Raw genomic sequence first — 21,806 nt, 5'->3', positions numbered from 1 at the left:
TTCGTTTGATTATATTTGTTTTATGTTTTATGTTTTATGTTTCATGTTACATGTAACGTGTATTTTATGACATGTAACTCTTGACATCTGAGACTCCTCCTCATCTTTGGCAGTTTGTCAATCATGGAGTGGCTACAACTATGGCTAGTTCATAGCCATTGACTGAGTTATGAAAGAATTTTGTTAGTTTTAGTTGTTGTTTATAATAGTTAGTATCAAAATTTCTAATGTTATTTATAAGTGATTATATTGATTGAATTGTTGTAGGGTCTTGTTACACTCGATTGTCTACAAGCCTTCGAGGTGGACTTGCAAAGCGACTATATGATGGCAGTAAGAAAATAATTAATTTTGTGTGTACATATGTTTGATTTCAATGTATAATAATTATTGATTCATATCTACTTTTTTTGTATCAGCTTGAGTTAGAGAGAGCCTCAACAAGAGGACGAGTGAGCATGTAAGGAAGACCTCATCATCACCATCATCTCCCTCCACACAATGACTAAAGACCTCCAGAGATTTGTTTCCTTCCCCTCATGGGAAGGAGAAGATATATTTGATAGACATGCATGTATAGGCATCAATAGACATATATGTTAGATTTTATGTCAGTGGACATATTCGATATACATTTGATGTATATATGACATTTTATATTTGATGTATGACATTTATTTGATGCATGAAATTATTAGTTAATATGTGATATGTTTGATCATGTACGACATTATTGGTTATCATAATATATTATGTGTTTGTTAATGTATGACATTGTTGGTTATCATATTATATTATATGTTTTTTCATGTATGACATTATTGGTTATCATAATATATTATATGTTCCTTCATGTATGACATTATTGGTTAACATAATATATTATATGTTTGTTCATGTATGACATTCTTGGTTATCATAATATATTATATGTTCGTTCATGTATGACATTATCGATTACCATAATATATTATGAGGTTGCACGGGTACTTGTACCCACACCCCTGGTACTCGTACCCATTTACCCAAGTATCAGGTACACGTATCCCAAGTACTAGATACTTGGTGGAGAGCGTCATAGCCAAGGACCTTGATTGAGATTTTGGATTTTTTTTTTTTGGTTTTTGGTTTGTGTATTAGCTCGTGGTTTATCAAGCTTAATTCAATACCTAATTATTTTGAAAATTTGATAGAATATTTATTAATAATAAAATTTATCACTATTTAAGCATAAGTTTATCATTTCCAATATGTCATCATCATATGATTTATGATCTTGTTCATGTTTAAAGTTTTCCTTCTCTATTATTTGTTTATCAAGCTTAATTCAATACCTAATCAGCTTGAAACTTTGATACAATATTGATCAACTATAAACTTTATCAGTGTTAAAGCTAGAAATTTATCATTTGCAATATGTCATTGTCATATGATTTATGATCTTCTTGTTCATGTTTAAACCTGCCTTCTATGTTATGCATCTAAACATTTATCATAAATTATTATTACAAACATACAACAAATCTGAAACTGAAAACAATACATTACATTTGCAAACTTTATCATTGTTCTTGATTTGAAAAATCATTTTCATGACTCATAAATTCAAGATTTTGTATAAATATAAAAGTAATTAAAAATAAATTTTGGCATACCCAAGTACCTGTTGGATACAATTGTTCAATTATGTGTTGTCTTTGATGTCACACAAATGTCATATCAATCATCAGATAGTGTCTACCGAGCTCAAAAGGTTAACAAGGAAAAGGATAGTGTCTACCAAGCTTAGAAGGTTAGCAAGGCAAAGAAGCAATTCTTACCAAGTTCATTCGATCATCAAAGGTAATATGGAAGAAGCAGTTCTTACCGATTTCACTTGGTCATCAAATGTAATATGGAAGAAGTAGTTCTTACCGAGTTCACTCGGTCATCAAAGGTAATGTGGAAGAAGCAGTTCTTACTGAGCTCTCATGAAGGAATTTAGTTCTTACCGAGTAAACTCAGCAACCAAAGGATTTTACAGATATTGCAATGTTAACCGAGTCAAGAAGGTTTACTCAGAAAATTTTTGGAAGCAATATTTACCAAGCAGGGTCGGTCAGTAAAGGATTTCACTATTTTATGAAATAATGTTTATTTGTTTAGAGTCATATCTGTAGTTGACTGATGTATGGTTTATTGGTAAATGTAACATGTGAATGAGCCAACTTGACAATCTAAATGGTATAATTAAGAGGTCAAGTTGCAAATTCTAAGTGTGTAAGGTGGAAGTGTGGAATTAATGAGATATGAGGACTGATTATTGTGGAAGCGAATTTGAAAGATGATCAGAGATCATTAAGGAGTAGTAGAGCCATATTTGATCAAGAAAGATCTAATAAAGCAAAATAGAGACCTGTAATCAGCAAATTCAATTGCATCTTGTTCAGGTTAATTCATTATTGCTTTCTAACCATTGTAGCAGTGATTTCAAATATCTTAACAAAGTTGGTTTAACAGTCATTTTGTAAATGCTCTAATGAGGTGAAAGTTCAGTTGAATTGTTCTAAAGACCTCTAGCAAGGCCACTCCTAACAGGGTGATTAAATCATCTAACAAGGTCACACCTAATAGTGAATATTGTAACCTTTAATAGGGTTGGCTCCTAATAGGGCTCACTTCAGAAGATTGAAAAATTGGTGACTAGTTACTTGGTGGTTTTTCCTATATTGGGTTTCCACGTTAAATTTGGTGTCTCTTGTGTTCATTTTTTTTTTAGTTACATGCATGAATGCTTGAAGATAAGTAATAGTTTAATTTACTGAGTTACAACATTTGTTTACCGAGTATCAACAGTAACTAGATCTTTAAGACATCTAAGGGATTTTTGGATTAATTTTTGTTAGTAACTAATTCAACACCCCCCCCCTCAGTTACTCTATCTTCAATCCCAATAGCACTCCCATCCCCTATTATAAAAAATAGTTGTACCCATACCCGTACCCATACTTGTACCCTAAGTACCCCAAGTAACCCCATCCATGTACAACCTTGTATATTATATGTGGATCTTGGTGTTTTTTGTACACCTATGTGGTCTATAGGATCTCTTTCTACTTACAACATTCCTTGGCCTTGCCCAACCTCCTCACCAGGTTAACTGATCCAAACTTGCAGCATCACTCCCTTACTCTTCTAGGAACAATATCCCTCCAAAGGTTTTATAGATCTATTGGGGTACCATAGCACTCCCCAGTTCAACCAAGGTTTCCATGATGTCCTAATGTGTTTTTGGAACACTTGTACTATGCTTGAATGGATAACAATAATGGGTTTGTACCCAATTTCAAGATTTCTTCACAAAAAGGCTACAAGGAGAGCCCCTAATTAGGCCTCCACTCGGATTTCTAAGGCCAATAGCTCCATTGTCTTAGAGTTTCAACACCTATGGCCTTAAGAAAAATTGATACATATGACCCATGCTCAAATATTTTTAAGGTCTCAGGGTGTGTACAGGCCATACAACAAAAATAGAAAAATTGAGGGTTTGGTAGGGTTTTCTTGGCTGCCTGTTATCCCCACTTTTAAGACACCTTCCACGCATCATCAAGACTCCTCCTTCACAATTTAGAACCTCCTCATACCCGTCTTCAATCCCTCAAAAGGGTAAGTCTTCATTCTTCAAGCTTTACTCTCAAGAGCTCTTTCTTTGTTGACAATCCCTAGTTGGGCATTAGCTAGCTCACTTAGGGCTTGGTCAAAGAATTCTTTGCACTCACTTTCAGGGCCCTTACTTGAATAATATAATACATTAGGGTTTGTAGCCTTGAAATCCAGAAGACATTGGAATTTCCATGGTGGAGGCAAGACTTATAGCCCTTTCATGATAAACAACTCTAGAACTGGCAGCAAAGATGTATCTTTGAAGAAATTTACAAAACCTTTCAAAACTTGGTCACAAACTATAACTAATACATGGTGAATATAGAGGCTGCAAGTATCTAATGTTTTTTTATCTATTACATAGAACTTTCATATATCTATTGCTTGACCTCGTTCAATCCATGTCTCCTAGCTTAAGGCTCTACTTTCATGGCATTAATATCCTTAAGAGTTTATTATGCCAGTGCTTTAAGATAATGGGATGCATATCCCATGTTCATTTGTGAAAAACTACTTTCCTTAACCTTTTTGTTCTTTAACTTCTTGAATTTGACGCTTTGTCTACTATACAAATCATCTTTCACATCACCAACAAGACAACCATGAACTTCATTGTTTTGACATCTTTTGGAATCCCTTTGCTCATTTAGGCCATGAATTTTAGAGTGCCTATTGTCATCTTCTTTAACACTACCATTGCCATAATGCTATAACTGTCACATTCTCCAAAGGGAAAACCTCACTATTTCAATGTCTTATCCTTAATGCTATGACAATTGCACATCTTTTGACCTCTAGATTTGTTAGGTTATTATTCATTAGATCACCATTCATGATAATAATATAACAATATATTGATATAGTGTAGCCTCAAAATCACCATATATCACTAGTGCACTGACATGTATGCAAAAATATTTGAAAGCCTTTCTTGAATTTTCAGTTCATGCTAGGTGAAACTTTTAAATTTATTTTAATAGAGTTCAACATTGAAAAAATAGGAGTAGATAATAAGTTTACTCAAACTACCAACCTACCACCACCTAAATGGCATTTGGAGCTCCTCTTCATAGCTTTAGAACTATGATTGTTCCTTCATGGTTATCCCTTTTATGAACTAACTCACAACTTTACAACTCATTGTAGTATTTGATTGTGAGTCATCTTGTACATATAGAACTAGGTGTTTCATTAAAAGATCCTTGAAACATTTTAATTTACTACTCCTACTATAAATAGTACTAAATGTCTTCTATTCTATTACACATGATTACTAGATTTATTATGATTTTTGTCTCACTATGTCTTATTTTTTGTTAAATTCGGTATACGATCCAGTGAATTAGTTCTTATATACCTCTACCATAAAGGTTCTTCGTGCTTTTTACCATATGACTATAATCTATGTGATATAGTAGGAAACTAGCTTTTAAGAGGTTTTTCATTATACTTTAATCAATCATTGATCTCAATTGGACACCTCTATTCCATTTGAACATAACTACTACATAGGTTTCTCACATTTACTTTTTCACTTGTTTGGACTAAGCATTATTGTTGTGCTTAGTTGAAAGAAAAGTTAGAATGATTTTAAAGATTGACATGATCATACTTTGCCACTTGACATTCTTTTACTTGTTCCATCTACATAGGAAATGATTCCACTTTCTTTAATCCTACCACAAAGCCCTAGAAATGAACACAAATATTAAGTTTAATACCATGTCATTATTTTCATGGAAATTAGAATTTTGATAAAGATTTAAGAGTTTTTCTAGTGATGTTGATAGTTACACTACTACAAAGGTTTTTAAAGTTGTTCATCACACTCACTTTTGTTGCTAATATCCTAGTTAGTAATGACATGTCATGTAATGCCCCGCCCAGAGATCCTTGGAAACAAGGATTCAAATCAAGCCAAGATTTTTTTAATTTTTTTTACAAGTATGAATGCACATGACAACATCATACAGGGATCACAAAGATCACAATGGAATACTTCACCACAATCCCAGTAACCAACAGATCTTTGAATGCAACAACCAAACTGACACACATAAACAAAAGCCAAAAACCACAACAAACAAGATGAGAGCTCAAGAAATGACCACTCATCAACTAAACACCAAGCTGGGGTAAAATGTAGGATCCTGAAATCTGGCTAAGCCTAAAATCTTGAAGCCCTGAAAATTGACTAAGTCTAGATTTCTAAAGCCCTAAAAATTCCTAGAATCTTTAACTTATCTTTGAGAGGTCTGAAACCTATCTCAAAAGATTTGTCACATACATTAAAATATATCTTAAGTATAAGAAATTAAATATATGTCAACTTATACTTAAACGATATATTTTAAACCCCAAGAGACTGACTACAGAAACAAACACAATAGAAAACAAAAAGCAACACCAAGGGATTGAAGAACACCTAAGAGGGTACCCTGAACCATCCCTGAAAAGTTTAGCTCAGACCGAAAAGTGCCTACTGGCCACCCACGCAGGTTTCATAAAAACCATGCAACACTTTATCAGCATTGCGCGATACTTTACCATTGTCATGCGACATTTTTCCATAAGGAGGGTGATGCAATCAGGGGTTGGGTGATACTTTTCCAAAGGGTGTGTGATACTGGAAGTGTATCATATGACATTTCTTCTAAGGGAGTGCAATATTGTGCAGTATCGCATGAGAAAACTCCAAGAGGCATGTGACACATTCAAGGTGTGCATAAAAAATTTCAAATGGGCGTGTGACACTTTATTGTATCGCACCATGCTAACACATGGTCGCCCAGGAAAAGACAAGATGACTATAAAGGAAGAACGTTAAGCCAAACAGAGCTAGAACCTCCACACTAAGGAGTACCAGAACTACATAGATCGAGGAGCGAACACTCGAGTGCATAAAAAACAAGATGCCAAGAAAGAGATACATCTATCCATCTAAAAATTACAGTAGAAAAAAAAACAAAAAACAATGTATTGAAAGCAACATCACAGTGAACATAAGAAACATCGCAATGAACAAAGATAATATCACAATTACAAAATGACCAAATTAAGTACACAGTTCCTCCCAACCATCAATATCATCATAAGACTATTATGGGTCCTAGCCATTCCCCGCACATAACATCCCAAGCCACCAACCAAATCATCAGTACTGTCGTAATAGGGATGTCACTACTAAAACATGCAACAATATAAGTATAAACCAATCTAACATGCTAGTAGCAAAGCATAAGATAATCCTACAATAGATAACATCACCTATCACAAGCTAAACATCAATAAGCAATAGATATGCTACTATAGCAATTCACATCATCTAATCATATGCTAAACATCATAATATGGGAATGTGTCAAATAAACTAACATCATCTAAACATGATATCCAAGCATTCCAATGAAAGCATAAATCACAAGAAAGCATACTCTGAAACTCAAAGTACCAAGTGAAAACATCCAGCAACAGTCACACTAGGACAAGATCATCTCTGTACATTGGTCCCTAGCAGTGGTGAAGGTAGCTATGCCTCCCAACCACGTGGAACCCGTAGGTCCACACCCCTCATGTTGATGGAGATAAAGATCCAACCACAAACACACATAAAGCACAACATCCATGGCTAACACTCATGCCAGACAATATGATGGCTGTAACCAAGAACCTAAGATAATGCAAAGAGTATAGGTCCTAGTCGGACACTCAATAGGCTACTAAGTAGGGGCTAACATCATGGAGAGTTGCTTGGCATTGACAAGCCCAAGCTTAGATCACGTGTGGAAACTCTCGCAAGGTACTTCCCTCTCGAGGTACTCCCTTGGAACCATCACATGAAGTTTTATTATCTTAAGTTTTATTACCATTCACACATTGTCTTTAGTTATCACTTAATCAAGCTCCTCTCAGCCATACCCGTGGCATCATGACCGCCGGGTTGTGAGATAGAAGCCCCCTCTATATGCTACCCTACCCTACCCATGTTCATCCTACAACAAGTGCCCATGGGCATGCATACTCCCATCCCAACCCTAATGATCATAACTTCCAGCAAATTCATGGAAGATCGAGCCTTGCAAGTCACCCAACAAATGTATGCACACGTACTTGTGTGTGGCGCACCACCATCACGAAGATCATAACACAAGGACAGGAATGAGAACACAATGCAAAATAAAACATCCAACTGAAAGCAACTCAAGAGGATGGATTCTACATGAATCCTAAAGCCAATAAAACCATACATCATAAAATCACTCAATCGGCCTAAATTCGAGAAAATGGATTCTACATGAATCCCAATGATGTAACAAGACCAAAAGTCATGAACTTACCCAACCGACCTCAATCTGAGAGTATGGATTCTACATGAACCCTAGTGTCCATGAAACAAAGCAAAGGTCTAAAAGAAACAATAACAAGAAGTATAAAATCACTCAACCGAACACAACGTCGGGAGTACGGATGCAACATGCATCCCAATGCAACATAAAAGTGTAGAAGTGGTCTAACTGATATCCAAACGGATCATCCAAGTCCACGACCCACATTGTGCCAAGAAAACTTGAGAAAACAAGGTGGCATGCAAAACGAGGTCAAAACTTCAAATTTTAAAAAAATTCCAAAATTAAAACCCATTTGGCCTTTGGGTTCAAAAACCCCAAAAATCCAAAAATGAAAGGAATCAAACACCGTATGCAAAAATGGCTAGCATAATGGCCCAAAAACCCAAACCCTCATCTCGAAAAATAGGGAAATGTTCATACCTGCCCAACTAGGTAGAACTAACATACAAAAACAGAGGGGAACACTAGTTCTCAACCTCGAAAGAAATGGCTACAAAAAATAGAAGCAAAAACAGAGTAGAAACAATAAAATAGGAAAGCCCTACCTCATAGCCAAAAGGACAAAACAGGAATCTGAACCAGAAAATAAAATGCTCACAGAAGTGGCCGAAAATTACGGCAATCCAAGGTTTCCCCGAGCTGGATCCAACGAGCTCAACCTCGTGACGATTCCACGCCCATAGCTCCCACAACGAACAAAACAATAAATCCTCATGAAGAGGATTTTGGGTTTTACTCTCCAACTTTCTAATTCAAAAGTGAGAAGTGAGGAATTAAATTCCTTTTTGGATACTTATTCACTTTTCGAGTGAATAATCGATTAGGGAAACTAACTAGCCAACCTAGTTAAACCCCGAATCGACCCAAACAAAAATAGACTATTCCTATAAATAGGAATTCATCTATGGAAAAGCTGCCAGAAATTAAAATAAATCAATTAAAAAGCCTAAAAACCCAAAAACACATAAATCTCCTTAATGACTTTCGCAACAATGTGAACCTCTAAATGCATAGACACGCTTACTGGTCTAATCACATAATGCAAATGAGTTTGGATTTAACAATCACCAAAAGGTTTAATTTAAATGTTTAATAAAGGATACATCAACCATATAAGGAAGACATTGGTAAAATATGAATGGTTGAATCACTAACTCCATGTGCCACTGCTAGGGATATAAATCCTGCACATTACACAACATGATCAAGTGTAATTGCATATAATAACATAGCTGAAGCAATAAATGCATTAAATCACCTAATTTAACCATTTATTTAATTATATTAAAATAATTAAGTAAATAACCATAGCATTAATGAAGTAAATAACCATAGCATTAAATCCATCACATAACATAATCAGAGGTATGTCCAAATACCAGATAACTAGATATCATCATAAAACACACTATCATCTCAAAATGGCATCATCATGCAATATGATCAATTGAATAGGATAGAAGTCTAAAATCTATGATACTGGAATCAAGGTGTAACATCTGACCCTCAAGTCCTCTCAAATATAAAGCATCACATAAGAACATATATCTCTTAGATCAAAATATAACAAGGTAAATGGCTGCAACACACAACCAAATAATCCAACATGAACAATCCATTCTATTTACTTAAGCATTTAATAATGATTGATTAATCTACATTAAAAAGGCATTTAAAACACATAAACGACCACAGTCATAAACATGACTAACCACTGCTACAAGAACCTAGTCCAGTGTAGCATGGTAATAGTACATAGTGCAATCTCTACACACATCTCAAGGTAATCATGGAACAACCTCATCATACCACATCGATCTTGGTAACCACTGGCACAAACCTCAGTGAACCATAAATCACATCATAATCTCATAGATCAGTCAAAAGCATGATCAAAGCAACTGATACATAAGCGTAAATCCAAACACCTCGACGGTGTAGACCACTCAGGGTCACAATCATGATCCCATCTCAACAAAAGATAAGCAAGGTTGCATCCATTAGGATGACTTACAAAAGTCAAATGTGAGAGGCACTACATGTCAAGAAAGAGTTTTTTTAGGGACCTAGGAGGAAAAGTTAAATTGGATTGGTCTGAAGATACTATACTAGTGGGTAAGGAAATTGTGACACTCCAACAAAATGGAAAGTCTATGTACATTCCTTTCATTAGAGGATCCCTGAGCCCAAATTCTATGCACTAGGTGTTAAATTTCTAACTACATTATTTTAGGAGGGGAAGAGGTTATTGAATCTAAACTTAATAATAAGGATTTCCTATAGGATATCATGAATCTCCATCATTGGTTGAGATGACATATCTAGTTGCCACAGTCAAAGATCGCTGCCCTATGGCATTTAGTGACCCTTAGGGACATTTCAGTTCAGCATGCCAGAGAGTGTTTGAGTGCTCAACGAGATGGGACAAGCTTAGGGCTAGTGTTTACCTAGGAACCCAAAGCTAATATAATAGATAGTTCAATCCCATGATGAAAGCTGAGAGAGATTTGGCAATTGGCAACTTTGTACTTGCCAACACTACAAGTTTCAGCATCACCCGAGATGGTGTTGTAAAATCAAAATGGAGTAATATCTCCAAAAAGTGAGAGAGGTTATTGGAAGTCTTTGCAACACAATCTTATAGGACCTAGAATCACATCCATACTTTGCACGAGCTTCAAGATATGCTCCATCAAAGATCGCTACCCTATGGCATTTAGTGACCCTTATGGACATTTCGATTCCACATGCCTGAGAATGTTCAAGAGCTCAACGGGATGGAATGAGATTGGGGATAGGGTTTACCCAGCCACTCGAAGCTAATAGAATAGACAGTTCAACGAATGATGAGAGAGATTTGACAGTTAGCAACTTTGTACTAGCCAACACTACAAGTTTTCGCATCACCTGAGATGGTGTCGCAAAATCAAAACAGAGTAAGATCTCCACAAAGAGAGAGAGGTTATTGTAGGTCTCTATAACATGGTCCTATAGGACTTAGAATCACATCCATACGTTGCATGAGCTTCGATATATGCCCTACCAAATATTGATTCCCTATGGCATTTAGTGACCCTTAGGGACATTTTGATTTAGCATGCCCGAGAACGTTCGAGTGTTCAAAAAGATGGGATGAGCTTGGGGATAGGGTTTACTTAGCCACCTAGAGCTAACAAAATAGATTGTTTGATCCCATGAAAAACAGTGAGGGAGATTTGGTAGTTGGCAACTTAGTACTGGCCAACACTACAAGTTTGAGCATCACCTGAGATAACGTCGCAAAATCAAAATGGAGTAAGATCTCCAAAAAGTGAGAAAGGTTACTATAGCTCTCTGAAACACAATCCTATAGGACCTAGAATTGCATCCATATCTCACACGAGCTCTGAGATATGCCCTGTCAAAGATTGCTGCCTTATGGCATTTAGTGACCCTTAGGGATGTTTCTGTTCGACATGCCCGAGAATTTTTGAGTGCTCAACAGGATGAGATGAGCTTAGGGCTAGGGTTTAATTAGCCACTTAGAGCTAATGGAATAGACAGTTTGATCCCATGACCCTTTTTCCACTAAGTTGCAAATTTGAGCAACTTTTACAACCTTCAACAATGCAACTTTGCACAAAAAGTGCAATTTTTACATTTTTCACTTGATTCCACTTCTATGACTTGAAAAAGGTTCAACAAAACTAAAATAACTTATTTTCAAATGCTTAGCCCTTAACCAATTCCTAAACTCCTACTATTCACAAAACAACACTCTACAAGAGGTCAAATCCTTCATGGTACTTGACCTAGGGCTTGATTGGAAAAATCACAAAACACATCCTCTAGTCTTGAAACCCTAGAATATTAAAAAGGACCCTACTAACTACCATTTCCTAAGTGGGCATGAAATTTCAACTAGGGAAATTGTAGTTAGAGGCCCATTTTTCGCTGTGTGCACCAAAATGCTATCCTAAAAACCTAGTTTCACTAGAAATGCAATAACTTGAGTTAGAAAACACATAGTATGATAAGAGTAGAAGAAAAAAAATTTGATTCAAATATCTATCTTAAAAATCTATCACATCTGGTCTAAAAGTTCATACATTTTGTGTTGCATGCAAACAATAGCCCAAATGACTCAAAATTTGAATTTATTTCTTTGCAACCTTTTTCAATCCATATATTAATGCCCTCCAGAATCAGAACAACCACTTGGGACACTTTCTAACCATGCCAAAAATGCATTCCACCCTTCACTTGGGTCACTACAAAAAGTATGAGAGTTTTACACCAATTTCTCTTCAAAATCGAGTTGAACACATGATGATGTTTAGAAGGGCCTACAAGAAAAATTAGTAAACCAACCTTTTTTCCCTTGAAACTCTGCCATATGGAATAATACACTCATAACTTTCTTCCCAAAAAATGACATCAAGATCCCACAGTGGGATTGCAAGTTAGAGGGTTATAAGTGCAATCTAGTCAATTTATAGGCTTACCCAAGCAATCCTCAGTAAAATGGCAATATCTTACACAAATGAATAGATCAAAATCTCAAACCAAATGAAAATGAAAGATACTTCAAATACCTATCCAACCATATCAAATTTTCACATGTGCCAATCTGTACACATTTTTACAATAGCAAAACACAAAAAAGGCAGAAAATCAAGTTTTTGTTGCTTCAAAAGACATCAAATCTGTACAACCATCACTCATTGAGGCCTGTACTGTCATCTCATACATATATGCTTCCATTATAATTTTTATAACCACATTTAAAATGGTTTTTTTTAATGTACACTTGGTTTTTCAACAAAATTGTAAAGTTAGCATTTTTGCAATTTTGCTTTGACAACTTTTGCAATTTTTGACATCTTAATTCCTAGATGCCTAAAACTTAGCCCAATGAGCCTAAGGATATTTTTAACCTTCTAAGAAATATAAAAATACCTTTTTCCTTGAACAATCACCTATATTGCTCATTTTTTACCCCTTGGTTCAATTTGACACTCTGGCTTATAATGGCACCTAGAGTCCAATTAACCTTACACCTTGTGTCTTATTACATCATTTCACAACCTTGTTCCTAATTTTCAACTAGGATAACACCTATCTATTTTCTTTGGTGCCCTGCACCAATGATCGTCCAACTAGACAAGTTTGGAGTGCTTGGGTGCATGAAAATACATTAAATTTGATGCCATAGGTATAGCAGCGGGAGATTTTCCTAAAGGAGGCCATGGTTTTATGTAAATAAGTCAAATTAATCATCATAAATATGGTGTGGGATCAAATAATAGGTCCTCAAACTGACTTCTTGGTCAGATTTGAAGAGGCTCTAGTTTTTTGCCTTATTTGCTGAGGATTTCATAAAAAGCACATATAGAGAGTTGATGGGTTCAATCCAATTGAATAATCCTCACTTCAAGATTATATTAAGATACTTTACCAAGTTTTATGGTTGGAGGATAATTATTTCATATAGTTTCTTTGTAAATGGAGGGGTTTCTATACCTAAAAAGTGGCCCATAGTGTAATAGTAGAGACTTGGTCCAAAAAAATCATACCATATCTTTTTATATGTTATAGAGAAGCCAAATGGGTATCCTAATCTTCAATTTATTTTCTTTTTGTTATGAAAAAATGTGAAGAAAAATGCAAGAGGACAATATTTTATGCCTAAAAAGTGGCCCATAGTGTAACTATCATTGAATGACAGTTGTTCCAAGCCTCTAAAACTTCAAAATTGTTCTTAGTTGGTTAGGGAAACATATGCTTGGTGTTTCTAATTTTTGGTCTATACTAGTAAGTGTCTTTACCTAGATTTAAAAATAGTGTCTCATTGACATTATCTAGGGAGGAGCATGAAAATAGGATCAACAAACTCCTATCTAGGATGGTTGAAAAATGGTTACAACATAAAAAATAAGGAAAAAAAGCCTATATGGAAGAAGCATGACAATTTTCTCAAAGATTTACCAATTAAATTTCTAAACATTGTTCACTTTCACCCCAAAGGTCAAAACATACTAGACATGGTTCATAAGATGATGATCTAGAGCTAGAAATCACTAAGGAAGAGATCTTACAATTTCAACAAGATAAATATTAACAAAAGCTCATGAAATTGAACTTGGATCAAGAAAAATATAAATTCTTCATGCACTTATTCTCTCAAGGAGTAAAATTTTCACACAACCTCAATATTGACAACTTGATTCAAAAGGAGGAACCTTCACCTTTAGAAGTTGTTATGAAAAAAATGGAGTAAATGAGGAAGGATATGTTACACATGAAAAATGAGCAAGAGAAACCTAAGCCATCTTTTTCACTTGAGTCTCTATGTCTATTTCCTTTGGACAAATACTTATAAATGTATCCTTTTACTTGTAAGGTTGACTTTTTTAAGTATGAAAAATATGATGGTAGTGGAGATCCTCATGATCACATTAGGGATTTTTGTGCACTAAATATGAAATTCTTACATGAACTCACTTATCTCATAAGCCTTTTTTTCAAGAAGTCTTAGTGGGCAAGGTATGGAATGGTTCACAAAATTCTGTCCTCCACTCATGTCATTTGATAAAATGGAAAAAGGTATTTCCAACATTATTCCTATAGTATTCAACATGCAATCACTATGCTAGACTTATGAAACATCAAACAACACCAAGGAAAATATTATATTTCCTTTCTTCAGTGATGGAGGAAGCTTTATTCATGATATCCAAGGCAAATCCCTGAAGTTGGAAATATTGATATATTTATCAACAACCTTGTGCCTTAATTGCAGCATGAACTTAGGAAACAACTATTTTCCAATTCCTTACAACTATATTCCAATTCCTAAGGAGCCTAGTGTGATCAACTTGACTAATGACATTCAAACTACAAAACAATATGCTTCTCCAAGAATATTGACTGCAACAAATCTAATCACTCTAGTAGAGGTAAACCATCATAGGTTTACAAATCTAAGCACACTTGTACACCTCTAGGAGACTCACTTGAACTAGTGTTGAATACTTTGATATTGAATAAGATCATTACACTACCATATAACTATAAACCTTATGAACCCAAGGTTAAGCCTAAATTTTGGAATGAAAATCACTATTGCATCTATGATAGGAATAAGGGTCATAAGACTAAAAATTATGGTGCAAAGCATCTAACTTTCATTGATCAATATGTTTGTAATAAGGTCAGAGGATATACCTCATGATTTTCCTCGACCCATCCATTTTATTAAGGACACAAGACCCCTTGGAGTGTTTGTAAACCTTGGGAATAATTTGGTCCTAATGGATGATATGTTAGTCATTTTATATTTTTCTAGGTGTGTCTTAGGGGTTTGGAAGCCTAAGAAGGTTTCTAAGTGTTAATCAAGTTTAAATGCAATATTTCTTGCTATAGCAGCAAAAGTTGCTCAAAAGTTGTTAGCAACTTTTACAATTTGCTAAGAAACTTTTTGGTTTGGGAGTCCCAATGGCTCAAACCATTTGATTTTTGAGTGGAATGGTTGGAAAAAACCTATTTAGGCTTGAGACATTCGAAAATGGATAAAAAGGGAAGATCCAATTGTAAACTTGCTTTCAAATCAATAAAATATACCCGTTTTAGTGTAATTTCTTAACTTTTTGCAAGTATAGTATGAAAGAATAAGGGGTGGATGATGACCTTTCTAATCTGAAAGTTGATGCTAAGTGTTTGAAGACTTTTGATAGTGGTTTGAATTTGTTATCCTTTTTCTTTCAAAATTAATCAAATTTATAAGCTTGTTGGTCTGAGAAACCCTCAATTTCAGGGTTTTGGCATTCAAATGGACCTAACTTGCTAATCCACTAGTGGAATTTCTTCTCCACTTGTATGAAGCAAGTTAGGGATGAGTACTATAAGATTTTTTCAGTTTTGGAACAGGAATTGAAGGCATTGAATTTTTGGAGCAAGCCCTAGATCAAATATCACCATGTATTTGACCAATTTTAATGAGACCAGATTAGATAAAGAGATGGAGAGAATTTGATGACTTGGTGATCAAAAAAATTATCCTTTTTGAGTGAGTAGAACACCCTAAAAGTGGAATTTTGGTTATATGCACCCATTTCTAACCTCTTTCTTTGAAACCCAAGCCTAACCTAGCTAATTAGGCTTGTGGACTTAGTCAGGCTTATGATATGTTGGAATAGAGTCAATCTCTACAACTTTGGGGTTTGAGAGAACTTGAAAAATGGTATGTAAAAGTGTGATTCATTCCTTAAGTCTTTTGGAAAGTTTTGAAGTTAGTGGCAAAAATCAGGGATTGGAGACCTAATAGGATTCTAGGTCCTTCCTTGCAATTTGTGTTGTGGGTTGTTGGGAGTGCAACTAGTGGTGGATTTTTCTTAGGTGGATTTTTCTTAGGTGGGTTTTGACTAAGTAGTTTCTAGCCTTTGTTGGAAGTTGTGAGGCCTAGAGCCATAAAATCCTTATTTTACCCAAATTAAGGGAACTTGTAATTAAAGGCTTGATTTGGGTTAAATTGCTTTGTGTCATACTTGTGTATGGTGAGTCTTAAAACCCTCATAGAGGCTCCATGTAGAGGTATACATTTGTTGAAGTGAAACAAACCAAATTTTCAGTCCTTTGAACATCTTGAGTGTTGGTTTTGGGGTTGGGTCTTAAGGTTGTGCTTCCATTGTTGCACTCTGCATCAAATTATATGAAACTTAAATACCTCATTCAAGATCTCATTGATGATAAGAAAGTTGGGGTGGATAGACTCATGACTAATACTGATCATAAGGTTTTCAATGAACCTAGGTACCCAAGCATGGACAAGATGAAAGTTCTAGGAAGAAAAATAGGATGCAAAGATCTACTACATATGATTGAGCCAACTTGTGAGAACATAAACATGATCAAGTTTAAAGGGAAAAAGGAAGGATACAAATAAAACATTGATGAACCACCTATGATTATCCTTAAGGTTGTGGATTCTTCCACACAATCACAACCTTACAATCTTGAGACTAAGAGTGAATAAACATAACAACCTGTGGTCATCCTTAAAGGATTTGACCCCTAACCCATACATATGCTAAAAAATTGAATCTTATGAGTAGGAGTGAACCAAAGATCATACACTTTGGTCTTAATGCTTCCAAATAGACAACATTTAAAAAAATTATAAGATGGGTTTTATAAGTTTATGATACAAAAATAAATTTCTTTTAGAGTTTATTTAAAATAATTACAAATGACAAAACAAAGAAAAGATAAAAGCATGTTAGTCATAATATCATTATTGGTAAAAATGTTTCAAATGCAAAGAATTATTTGTTTTGAGCTTCTAGCAATGATCAAGCAGCTTACTGGATGGCTTGATGAGTCTTGGAAACTTCTCCCATTATATTCTTTCTTTCACCAGTTTCAAGTTTTTGCTTACATGCATACAATCATGACTTTATATCACAAAGCATTCACACTCTAAAAATTTTCATGTTCTTTCATTACATTTTGATCTAAACAACAAATTCTAAACTTTCACTTATTCAAATGACTAATTTGAAAATGGGTCCTATTAAAGAATCTAATATAAATTCAAATAATGTATCTAGATTGTAAACAAATCAAAACATAAAATGTATGATTTAAACTTATCTCATCACTTACACATAATAAAAATACCCACCTTGTCATGTGGACAGTCTTGGGGGAGAGGTTGCAACATTGTATTTGAATCCAATTAATCACTCTTTCTCTTTCTCCCTCTCTCCATATTCAATCTAATGAACCAACTAGATCTGCTCTACATTTTAATGTCTCAAGTATTACCTCGTGGTCTGACTCATGAACTTTCCAAAGAATCTTATTATGTGGTCTTCCACCATATTTTATCAAGTGGACATTTGATGTGACAATAAGGTCTAAATAATGAAGAATCTTTCTCTCTGTTTGCCAATCCTTGAATAACCACAAGTTAGGGTTCTTCGTAGAATATTGTCTAAGTCATGTGTTGGTTACAACCACCACACCGATATGGTACTCTAAACCTTCACCATCTATAACTGAGTGATCCATTTTTTGTTTGGCTTAGACACAATGACAAAAATAATAATCTATCCCTTTTTCATTGTGTTCAAGTGCAATAATAGCAAAAACATGGCCTGCAATGACAAATGTACAAAATGCAATCATTAATATAGAAAATACTTAAGTAAAAGTTATAAAGTTACATACTGAAATTATATATATATATATATATAGATGAATCCATCTCTACCATTTTTAGTGCTTGTGAGGGATGATAGGTGTCAATTGGGTCCAAAACCCATATAACCCATTTGTCCACCCATTCAATTGATTCATAGTCATCCCAATTTTTCTTTGTACATGAGGATAATAGCATGTCATTTTTCATGTATGGATACTCCATGAACCTGCATCAAAGCTTCTAAAATAGTGCAACTCATTGGATCCTATTAGTGTGCAATGTTAGTATTATCTATCAACCAAAAAAATTTATGAACTGTAGACTCACCTTCCTTACCTAGATCCATTGTAGTGTTACACCACTGGATGATAGATTTTGCATCTGTTAATATTGCTCCATCTTTGTACTTTAGTTCTTCACAAGCTAAAGCTCTTTTGATGCATTTGCTTGCACCATTGTGCTCTCCCTTTCCATGAATAGCCTCTATGAAATTCTATATATATTGAATTCTACACAACCTGTGCATCCTGCTCAACCAATAGAACATCCATGCATTCTTGAATTGAGATGTGCAATTGTCTGACCAAATAATGTGCTGATGATATGTTATGCCTCTGTTAGCCAAATATTCATAAAATAGTTGAAAACAATCATGTACAAACTCTGTAGAATGTGATCGATCATCGCTGATGTAAAAATGGTACTCCCTCAAAATCTTCCTGTCATCCTCTATACTTGTAGTTGAATGTATGAATGTTATGTGAACAAATATGGAAACCTATTGATAAGTATAATACTTTTCTTGCACCTCATTTTGTGGTTGTAGTGTGTAGTTCTCTGTGAAGTCTACAACCGAAACAATGGTATCTAGTGGAAATGTATCCTTGCACAACTTGAATTGAAAATCCAACCATCATGCTCTATGTATGCCTTGCATACTCATAAATAATCTTTTCACAAAAAACTTCATGAACTCATACACTAAAATATTTCAATGACTAAATCACATCTTTTATCCTATTTCCCATCTTTTAGAGCATATGTCACTGCCTTAAATTTTTTGTAATCTACTATTTCATTTCCAATTGCATGTGTACTATCCATATGTTCACAAGTTGATAAAAATTGCAAAGAACCACAAAATAAGTATGTACCATCCAAGCATGATGTCTTGTAAAATTGTTGGCCATCCCCTATTTCACATAAAATGTTGGATATGAATTCCTTTGAAGATTTTGGTGGCTCATTCATGCCACAATCCTGCAAAACAAACTTAGAATGCAAAAACACACATATATGCCTAAAAACATCAAAATGGTTAGAAAATTCAATATGTATCCTACAACAACAAGTTGTGCATGTGTGATTTATCTTCACATAAAAAGGTTTACCCACCTTAAAAAATCTTTGACTTATTCGAATTTGAGGATACATAATAATAAATTTTGCAAAAAATTATGTTTGAGTTGAGTCCAAAAAATGTTTTGCATGTGGGTCCCGATTTTGGCTACCAATCCTCCTCCTTACAAGATCTCGTTGATTAGGAGAAATACGTGTGTTATTTTTCTAAAAATCTTTGATCAATGATTTCAAAGCTTCACTAATTTCTTTATCCTTTCACAATAGTCTACTGCTAAATGTCTATAACTCATTTTTTGTTGGATCTTCTAATCTAATGCAGGAGCATCCAAAGGTATAAGGGCAATCCTGTGTTACCCAAAAAATGTACTTGGACCTAGTTTCTATTTCATGTGTTTTCATTTTTCGATACCCATTTGGGTCAAGTAAAGGTTCCAACTCTCACAGTTCCACTATCAGTGTTCAAGGATAGAGTATTTGAACACCTTGGGATATGTGTAAATGTCAAAAAAATAGGAGTGTGTAATTGAGCCATCATATTGGTGAACTAGGAGGTGTAAATTAGGCAGATGAATGTAATTGTAATTTAGAGCATTCCAGAAAAAGAATCAGGTCAAAAGGCCCTACGGTTTGAAAGTTATCTCAATTTTTCGAGTTTTGGAGACCTCCTAAGAATGCTTCAAAGTTAGGTTAGGGGCATTAAATGACCTCAAAAAGGGTAGAATAATGGGGGATGAGCAAAGCTGGTCCATAGGGCTATAGAGTGCTTCGAGAGCTTTCCGAAAATGTAAACGGTTTGTCAATCGGAGCTACGATTCAAAAGTTATGCCTCACAGAAGTTCGGTTACCATTTCTGGATACTTCTAAATTTGCGTCTACTTCTAAAATAGCTTCTGGAGCCTTCTATTTGGTTGGTGGATGCCTACTAGCATTTTCTAGAATGTATTCCTAGTCCTTAACCCTTCGGGGTCTATTTAAGGACATTTCTGGCATTGTAAAAGGCAATTCGGAGTAGAGTTTGAGAGGAGGTACTGAAGGGAGAAATTATCTCCAGATTTATGTTATTGTAAGCCCTTAGGGCATGTTTTGAAGTCTATTTTCTCTGTACTGAATGTACTAGCTTATTTTCACAGTTAATACAATTTCCCTTTTCCTGTTGTGTCCATTCTGTGAAGGGTTGTGTCCCCATCAAGTGGTATCAGAGCCTAGTTTTCCTAACTGTGTAGACAGAGTGCCAACTGTGAGGTAGTTTGCACCAGGACTGTGTGGTTGTGGGTTTGAGTTAAGAAGATACCTCCATGAAGAGAGCATGGTGGAAGGATCGAAGCTATTAATCTTGAGGAGGTTAGAGCCATCCAAAGGTAGGTACAAGCATTGCAGGAGGAGCTCCATAGAGGAACAAATGTTGCCGCAGGTGATGACAGTGAGGGTGATAATGAAGAAGAAGAAATCAAACCAGAAGGGGAATTTGATGGCAAAGTTCTGAATCAGGCAGAGGAAAGGATTTTTAGGGCCATTACTAAAATTTTGAAAAGACCTACAATTGATGTGGGTGTATTTTCAAGCAATTTGAAACCAGATGAGTTGATCGACTGGATCAATGAACTGGAAGAATACTTTGAGTATGAGGATATCAGGGACCCAGATAGGATTAAGTTTGTAAAGGCCAAACTGAAAGGCCATGCAAAAATCTAATGGCAAGACGTTCAATTGGAAAGAAATAGAAGAGGAAAGGAGAAGATCACAAGGTGGGATCGCATGGTGGACAAATTGAAGAAGCAGTTTATTCTTGTGGACTATGAGCTTGATTTGTTTAAGAAGATGCATGGGCTAAAGCAAGAAGGAAGATCAGTCCAAGAATATACAGATGAGTTTTATCGAGTTTTGATTAGAGCAGGGCATGTAGAAGCAAATAAGGAGAAGGTTGCTCGTTATATTAGTGGATTGTGACCTAGCATCCAAGAGGAATTAAGTCTGGTAAGAATGACTAGCGTTGAAGAGGAATACCAGTTTTCCCTATGAGTTGAAGAGAAGCTGAATAAGAGGTTTGAAGGGAGACAAAGAGGGCATGGTCAAGGAGGAAGGGGAAGCGGTAGGTCATTTGGAGGTCAAAATGAAACCCAAAAGAAAAATGAAGATGTGGGTACTAGCAAGAACTAGAGGAATGAGGGTTTCAACCACTCTCATGATCAAGACTTTGGAATTCAAAGAGGAAGAGGTAGAGGACATGGAAAAGGAAGAGGAGGCTTCCATGGTACCTATTTCCATTGCAA

Source organism: Cupressus sempervirens, chromosome 9 (genome assembly GCF_028749045.1).
Source record: "Cupressus sempervirens isolate cs-2001-9-10 chromosome 9, ASM2874904v1, whole genome shotgun sequence".
NCBI classification, from domain to species: Eukaryota; Viridiplantae; Streptophyta; class Pinopsida; order Cupressales; family Cupressaceae; genus Cupressus; species Cupressus sempervirens.
Note: the sequence above shows the minus strand (reverse complement) of the source record.